At 39.1% G+C, this 8,991-nt stretch overlaps 1 pseudogene; it reads left to right on the top strand.

Moving 5' to 3' along the window:
• Gm12475 (predicted gene 12475) lies at nt 270-1,834 on the top strand (annotated as a pseudogene).

Here is an 8,991-nt window from a genome sequence, read left to right as displayed (position 1 = left end):
TATAGCGTGGGTTAGACCTGCTTTTCTTAGTTCTTATAATCCCTAGCATATTCCAAATGTCTCATTGATTATATGTATTTAGTAGTAGTTTGTGAATAAATTAATTGCCATGCTCAGCAATAGCAATGTGATAATACCCAAAAAGTACCAGATCATAGAAGTGAATATATAGACTTCAAATACCTAATTTTTCAAGTGATTAGAAAAGAGGATTTTTTTTTGGTTTTTACTTTTTGCCAGTTATTTGTGATTAAAAAGTTAAGAATTTGGGCGGGAGCTGTGGCTGAGGTGGGTTGAACAAAGGACTTGAAGCTGCACCACCATGGCAGAAGAGCGTATTCAGAAAACACAGATGAGTTTTCACGGACCAGAAAAAGATCGTGACTTACAAGTGACTAAGCTATACACTAGGCGTTCATGTTAACCAGGCCAAACAGATGCTCTATGAATAGGTTGAAAGGAAACGGAAAGAAAAGTCAGGAGCTCAGCTGCATGTTACCTACTTGGTGTCTGGCAGTCGCATACAGAACGGACATTCTTGCCACAAGGTAGCAGTAGTGAGAGGATAAACAGTGAAGTCCTACTTAGCTGTGACTGCCAGCATCCAGGTGTACAGCATCCAGAAATCTATGCTAAAGGACGGTGAGCCTCTGTTCAATACCGACTATGACATCCTTAAAAGCAATTTGCAGAACTGCAGCAAGTTTAGTGCCATACAGTGTGCAGCTGCAGTCCCCAGAGCTCCTGCAGAATCCCCATCTTCCAGAAAGTATGAGCAATCAAATCTTCAGGCAGAAAGTGAGACACAAGCCAATGATCTGACTACCAATGGCCATCCACCTGCCCCCAAACAGGCTTCCAGCAGCCCAAAGGAATCATGGGAATGTTTCCTTTGGGCTCTAAATCTAATCTCTAAAGCTGCTACTAAAACCCAAGACACCAACAAGGAAACCGAAACAGAGGCCGGAGAAGTAACAAGCGCCGTCTTCCGCTGGGGGCAAAGCACTACTAGGAAAAGGGAACTTTTTTTGAAAAGTTGCAATGAATAAATTTAAAGTCAATTTGGATTCAGAACAAGCAGTAAAGGAAGAAAAAACACCGGAGCAACCTCCAGTGTCTGTCACTGAACCAAAGCTGGCAGCTCCCCCAGCTCTGAAGAAATCCAGCAGAAAGTCCGAGCCTGCGAAGGTGCAGGAGAGGGAGAAAAGCAACAGGGGCAAGCGAGCATACTTATCTGATGAGGAAGCATAGGAAACCGAAAAGCTGAAGAAAAAGAGAAGAAGAATCAAGCTTCCTCAGTCTGATAGCAGTGAAGATGAAGTCTTTGCAAACTCTCCTGAGATGTCTGAAGCCGGCTCGCCATCTCCAGTTCCTGTATCTCCACCTCTTGATCCTAGGCCCCAAAACTGAGCCTCCTCCTGTCAAGCGTTCAGGTGGAGACAATAAGAGAAAACGAAAGCGTGTACTGAAATCTAAACCCTTTGTGGATGAAGAAGGCTGCGTAGTGACTGAGAAAGTCTATGAGAGTGAGTCCTGCACAGACAGTGAGGAGGACCTTAAGAAGAAGCCGGCCTCAGCACACAGACCCTCTGCTGTCGCTGTGAAAAGGGAGCCCAGAGAAGACTCAGAGAAGAGCCCCAGGAAAAGGGCTGCGGCTCTGGGTAAATCCAACAGACAAGTGTCCATTACTGGTTTCTTCCAGAAAAAGTAAATGCTGTCTCTGGAAGGACTCGGGGTGGTCAAAGAAGACGACCAAGAAGTATACACTGTCACTTACTGTATAAGTTTGCCTAGCTCCTCGCCTCACCGGGAACAAATGCTGCTCAGCCATCACATCATAGCCTTTGTGATCTGTATGAAGAAGCTAGAGAGCCATATGTTATTTTGAAATGGAAGATGACAACATATGATAAAGTTGTGAAAAATATTGATCAATGAATTAGTTTTATTTAACATTCATTGAAAATTCCTGTAGTTGTATACGTTTTTTTTTTCTGAATATGATCAATGTGATAAATCTATGTTCCTGTAATATAACTTTGGTAACTAATCAGTGTATGACAATCAAGTTGGGTAAAAGATTAGGGTGATGGTGATCAGAAGGTAGGCAAAATCAAATTCATGTAAGTGTTTTTAGTGTCTTAATCCTAGAATATATCAGAAGCCATAGAGTAATTTTCCTGTCAGTCACTCACCCTGGAAACAATCCCAACTGTCAAGAAGAATAGTCATGAGGAAAATGTCTGACAGAAGGCAAGCAAATGAGGTATGAGAATTCATAATACCATTACTATGGGATGCCACAACATAGATGCTATATTTTTGGATTAGTTAATGAATATAGTCAGATGAAATGGAGTGAATATATTATAGAAATGTAGTACAACTCCTGAGGTTATTGTTTCAGAGGTTTGAAAAAAGTATCATTTAGTAAGACCAATAGACATCTATCACGTATGGGGATTTATAGCAGAGGATCATCAGTCTTCATATATATACTAAATTAAAGTGTCAGTGGAAAACCAAATAGCACACACATATGAGACAGTTATAAGAAAAAAACCCCACAAAAACATGTAAATAGGGGCATAAGGAGAAGGATTGCAACCAGATGGAACAAGGAGGAAAAAATACAGTTGAAAGCCAGTATATGGGACATTTTAGTCACCAAAATTTAGATTACATAATCAAGGTCAGTGGATATTTGGAGAAAAAAAAGTGAAAACAGCCATGGGTAGCTCCAATAATTGAACCTGGAGTCTATGAGATGGCTTTGTGGGTAAGCGTGCTTGTCACCAGGCCTGATGACTTGATTTGGGTCTCCTGGACACATATGGTAGGGGAGACCTAACTCAATAGCTAACTTATAATTTATTTTATTTTATTTTTTATATATGGGATGGCTCACAATATTAAAAGCTCTAGTCTATGATTTACTGGCAACATGATTTGGGTGAGGCAGCTTACTCAGTGTGGATGACTAGTGGGACCAAAACACTCTATGGCTAGGAAATACAAGGAAGAGGAAGGAGCCAGAGTCTCACAAAAGTCTTTAAAGGCACAATCCTCAAAGATCTTCTGCTGGTAAAGACTGCTTATAGGGTATATCCTAATAGTATGCCTTCTGGACCAAGCCTGAAACACACAGGCCTCGGGACACTCAAGATCAAACTGTAGTGCTAGCCCTTCTTAGGTGACACGTATGTCTGGAAAAAATAATAGTTAGGTTAACACACATAATTCTTGCTATACACCACAACTACAGATTATTGGCTATTTTCCTTTGTCTTTAGTCTTCTCTTTTGACCACAGAGAATGGTAGTGAAGCTATTTGGACTTCTTAAATTGCAGCTCAGGGCTCCAAAGAGTCATGCCACAGTACAGAAGGAAAGCCAGGTAGAAAGACAGGCACCCTTCTAGCTTAGCTGTCTTGGTTAGGGTTACTATTACTATGATGAAACATTATGACCAAAGCAACTCGGGGAGGAGGGGTTTATTTAGTTTACACCTCAACACTGAAGTCTGTTACTAAAGGAAGCCAGGCCAGAACTCAAACTTTGCAGGAACCTGGAGGCTGGAGCTGATTCAGAAGCCAAAGAGGGATGGAACTTACTAGCTTGCTCACATGGCTTGCTCAACCTGGGTTTTTGTAGAACCCTGGATCATTAGTCCAGGCACAGCCCTACCCATAACAGGATGAACCCTTCTCCTTTAAATCACTAATAAGAAAATGTCCCTCAGGCTTGCCCACTGCCCATCTTATGGTGACATTTTCTTAATTGAATCTTACTCTTTTCTGCTGACTTTAGCTTGTGTCAAGTTGAAATAAAGCTTTCTGGGACATCAGCTTTGGTATCATAAAGCATTTCAGTTTTTAGAAGTCAACCATGTATTTTATACTATATAAATGCAAAGCAAATAATTTTACAGATTGCTTCAGTAGGTATAATAGCTTCTGTTCTTGTAAAATGTCACATTGACACAGTCTAGCCTCATCTAAGAGGAAAGTCTGAATTTTAGGATGATGTAGATAAGATTGGCAATACTGTGGCAGCTGGTCTTGATCACTAATTGGTACAGGAGGGCCCAGTCCACTGTGGTCAACATCACCCCTAGACAGGTTGTTCAGGGTTGTGGAAGAGAGGTAAGAAAGCATAGCCCGTGAACAAAACAGAGATGGAGCCAGCAGGTAGTGCTTCTCCATGGTTTCTGCTTACAGTTCCTGCATGAGTTTCTGTCCTGACTTTCCTCAGTGTAGGACCATCACTTGAAAATGTAATACAAAATAACCTCTTTATTCTCAAGGTTGCTTCTGGTCAAAAGGTTTGATCACAGCAACAGAAATCAAATTACAACAATGAAGATGTTCTTTTGTTGGTAAGCATACAGCCCCTTTCCCATTTTTTGTTTCTTGATTGGTCTTAGTTGTCTTTATCTACCTCTCAATTTTAACTTCTCTCTCTCTTCCTCTCTCCCACATTCTGTATTTCCTTCCCTTTTCCCTTTAAAAAGAAATAATAACAATACACACTTATCTGTGTTGAATTGTCTACCATAATGAGAGTTTACAAATCCCAGATTTGTGTTTGTGCTTTTAATTTTAAAGCCAGAGAAAATAATCATTTGCATTTATTCTTAAGAGCAAACACACAAAAAGTACCGAATCCTGTGAATGTGTGAATGCTTTTCTTGGCTCTGATATTTTAATGACAATTTTTGCCCTCCAGTGAATCTGTGTTCTATGATTGATCAATGTCTCCATGTTGGCTAAGGTCACATACAGGCTATATTTATGCCTTTGGATGTTTCAACAAATCAATTATTTCTTAAGTTTGTGATTTAAACCTTCTGCCTTAAAGGTCTGCTTTGGAGTGGAGAACTCAAAGTGTGAGTCAGGGCATGAGGGAAGTCTGTTAAAAACAAAGAGAAAGTTTCCTATCTGGAAGTTACCCTTCAGTTTTAGAAACTCATTCTTGTTTTCCACAAGTGTAATAAAGATTTAGCCTATGATCTCTGGTCATAACTCGCCAATTTTCATTAAAAAGTATCTGGCAGAAAATATGCTTCTTATAACTTTGCCTATATTACATTGACATTTTAAGATACTCAAAATGTAATAACCTAGAGTACTTGGCATCCATTCCCCACTGAATACTTAGACATTATTGCAAAACCAGCTTATATTTCTATTTTGCATCTTTATAAAAAGATGCCTTTAACTACACAGTCAGGTGATGTACTGAACTTAATTGTACAGGATCGTCCTTACAGAAAGAGCCTTTAAACTCTATCTAAATGGAAGGATTTTTTTTTTCCAATAATACATTTGGTATGAATTCTCTTTTAAAATCTCTTGAAGATGTAAATGAAACTCTTGATATCTTTAGGAAAGATTAAAAACACTTTGTGCTTCAACCTTCTGGGCTCATTTTAAAATGGTTATGGATTTTAGTTTGTAATGATTCTGGTTATAACTGAGAAATCTGTTTAGTTGTACAAAAATGAGATTTCATTCTATAACATAGCTTCAGATCTGCTGCAAGTGCCCCTGTATGTAGGAAACACCACTAGTCATCCAATCATTAAGCTATTATGTAGATTTCCCCCCTTTTGTTTTGTATTTCAGGACTCATTAGCCTTACTTACTCTGTAAAATGGGGATATAAGAAAAAAGGTCGACAAATCATAGTAATGTGCTACTCTAAAAGTTCATAAAGTACAATATAAAATGCAGGGTGAGCTCTTTGAGGACTTATCCCCATTTCCAGTCTACATAGCACCAAGGATATTATTTGTTTCCTGATATCTAGAAATGTGTTAGGTACCTGCACTCCAGATATTTGCTGTAGAAAAAAAGCAAATACGTGAACATACTCAGTAAATATTTAGATCCTACACAAATTCATTTCCTTTCAGCTTCTTTAGTATAATTAGGACTCATTTACTCTCACTCCTGACTCCATGGTTTTCATCCATTTATATCAATTACAATGGTGACAATAATGAGAAATTCAGAAAGATTTTATTTTTCATGCTCAAATGAATAGAAAATAGAATGCAAAAACATAACCACAACACAACATAAAAACATAACCCTCCTTTGAGATAACATTGTTAGAATAGACTTTAGCTGTCAATCAAATTCTCCATTAAACAAACAAAATTAGCATAACTGAAAGCTGTGTGGTGAGGAATTAACTCAAAATTTCAGATCCTAATGGATTCACCTCTCTCTCTCTCTCCCCCTCCCTCCTTCCCTCCCTCCCTCCGTCTCCCCTTCCCTCCCTCCCTCCCTTCCAACTTCCCTTTCTCTCCCTCCCATTTCTCTCCCTTTCTCCCTCCCTCCTTCCCTTCATTTGTTTATTTTTCTGGTTTGATTTTTGAGACAGGATTTCTCTGTGTAGGCCTAGCTATCCTGGAACTAGCTCTGTAGACCAGGTTGGACTCAAAACACAGAAATCTCTCTGTCTGTGCCTTCCAAGTGCTGGGATTAAAGACATGAATCACCACCACCAGGCAGGGCTCACATTTCTTTACATGGTTTTCTTTGGTCCACTCCTAGGAGTAAATGTATAGAAAGATGACAAGACACAGAGATGAACGGGCCTGTGTTCTTAATTTTCTTCCTATGACCTTAAAATATTCCTGTATGTCATTATTTCTGGAATGTATATTTTTGCTTTGTATATGAAGCTTGAAGACATGTGTCCTGTTAACTGCTTAGTAAATCGTAGGTGCCTTTATAGAAATGTCAAATCATTCTTTCTATCCTGTGGCTTCCATTCTCTCATTCTTCCTAGCAAATTAAATAACATGATCCATTCTATGTAAGATGCTATTCAGCATTAATCCCAGCACTTAGAGGGCAGAGGCAGGTAGATATCTTTAAGTTTGAGGCCAGGATATACGGATATAAATGGAAAATATATTTTAGCACATACTCATAACTTATTCTACACATGGAAACTAAATTTCACCTTTAAATGCACATCATATCAATCACATCCTGCTATATGTTTAGACCTTATCTATGCCTAAGCTTGCATGTCTATTAGTTTGATATGAAATGTCCTTCCAAAGACTCCGATATTAAGGGTGTAATTGAGAATGGAGTAGTGTTTGAGATGGAGTGTTGATGCATGGTTAGAGCATGAGGCTCCAACTTTATCAGTGACCTCCCCACTGTTGAATTCTTACTAACTGTGCTATTAAAAGGTAGGGCATGCTCTGGAAGGTACAAAGTGTAACTGCCTCACTCTCTTCATTCCCCTTCTCATTTCTCTCCATCCTTCTTCTCTTTTCTCTACCTCCTAGCTGCCATGTTGTGACCAGCTTTGTTTCTCCACACACTTCTCACAATGCATTAGAATAGCCCACAAGCAGTGGGGCTAGCCAACCTTAGTTTAAAAGCCCCAAACTAAGCAAGACCTGATCTTTACCTCTTATTTTTGTCAGTAATTTCATCACTCCGATGGACAATAAACTCATTTTTTAAGTTTTACTTATTACACTTCTGCCCTCTCTGTATGTTCTGTAACTCAAATTATTGAATGTCTTTCCTCCCTTGAGACTTCTATGACTATGATTTTTCTCTTCCCAACTGCTCTCCTCACCAGATTGCCTCCTTTCACTCTTTATTTTAAATTTTTTGAGGCAGGATTTCTCCACGTGGCCCTGACTGTCCTTGAACAAACTCTGTAGTCTAGGCTGGTCTTGAACTCAGAGATCTGCCTGCCTCTGCGTCCTGAATGCTGGGATTAAAGGCATGTGCCTTATCCCTGCTTCTTTCATTCTTTAAATCCCAGTTAGCTTGTTTCTTAGAGACACATCTGCTAACGATTCAGTTACATTTTTCTTTTGATACTTTAATTTCCTTGGAAAGGTTCAAAATTTTCTGAGAGTCCATTATGGAATCTATGAGCCTTATTGGTTTACCTCTGAGTATGCCAAATCCATAGCACCTTCATTCTTTCATTTGACATTTTTATCCCGCTTAGTTATAGGTAGGATCCTCAACTAGCATATCTCACGTTTTCATTTTCCTGTGGTAACCTAAGTGCTAAATTAGTTTAGTGAATTAATTGTAATACTATTCTGGAATGTTCTTCCACTATAGGTAAAAGTCTTTTGTGTTGTCTAACTGGTCTTTGTGAATCTCTTAACTACATATGTTAACTACAGGTATTTGCTTTTCTCAAGACTCACAGTTTTTAGGTGAAGGCAATGAAAAACTTTAAAAAATGAACTACTCACATAATTGTGAGTGGCTGTGGGTGGCTTTATCATCACAATCCAACTTATGCAAATTTAGTTTCCGATCATTTGTATCATAGATGTGATAATAAAAATAAAGAGGATAAAGAGGAGTCTTACTCTAAAGCATGGTAACAAGTGTGGGAAAAGAGGAATATGAAATGGTGCATTTGTTCCATTTCTCATCCTTTGGATCAAATATTTGACAAGAAGCAACTTCCATGTGGACTTGGTTTGGCTCCTGTTTGGCACAGATAAACTCCATTAGAACAGGAAAAACATTGACAGTGGAATTTGTTCACAGCTGGACAGATGAGGATGAGAGAGACAGGGGTGGGGGAGAGGGAGAGAGAGTGGAGGTCAGTGGTCAACTTGCTATCTCCTGTTCTTCATTTATTTCATCAAAGCCACCAGCTCCTTCTATAGTGCTCCCCAAATTCAGGTTGGGTCATTTCCTTCTAATCAATCCTCTCTGAAATGCTTTTAGAGACAATACAAGAGAACTTCAATTTTCTACATGATTTTGATTCCTCAAAATAACTACAGAGACTAACTATCATACATGGGAAGGAAAAGGCAAATATGCTTAATCAAGAGCACATGGCTGGCATGGTTTTAATGTGGACACTTGGGAGGCAGAGGCAGGGGAATCTCTGTGAGTTCAAGGACAGCCTGATCCACACAGCAAGATCCAGGACAGCCAGAGCTACATAGTGAGACCTCATCTCAAGCAAGCAA

This window comes from Mus musculus, chromosome 4 (assembly GCF_000001635.26).
Source record: "Mus musculus strain C57BL/6J chromosome 4, GRCm38.p6 C57BL/6J".
Taxonomy (NCBI): domain Eukaryota; kingdom Metazoa; phylum Chordata; class Mammalia; order Rodentia; family Muridae; genus Mus; species Mus musculus.
The sequence above is the reverse complement of the archived record's forward strand: the minus strand, read 5'-3'. Positions and strand labels throughout refer to the sequence as shown.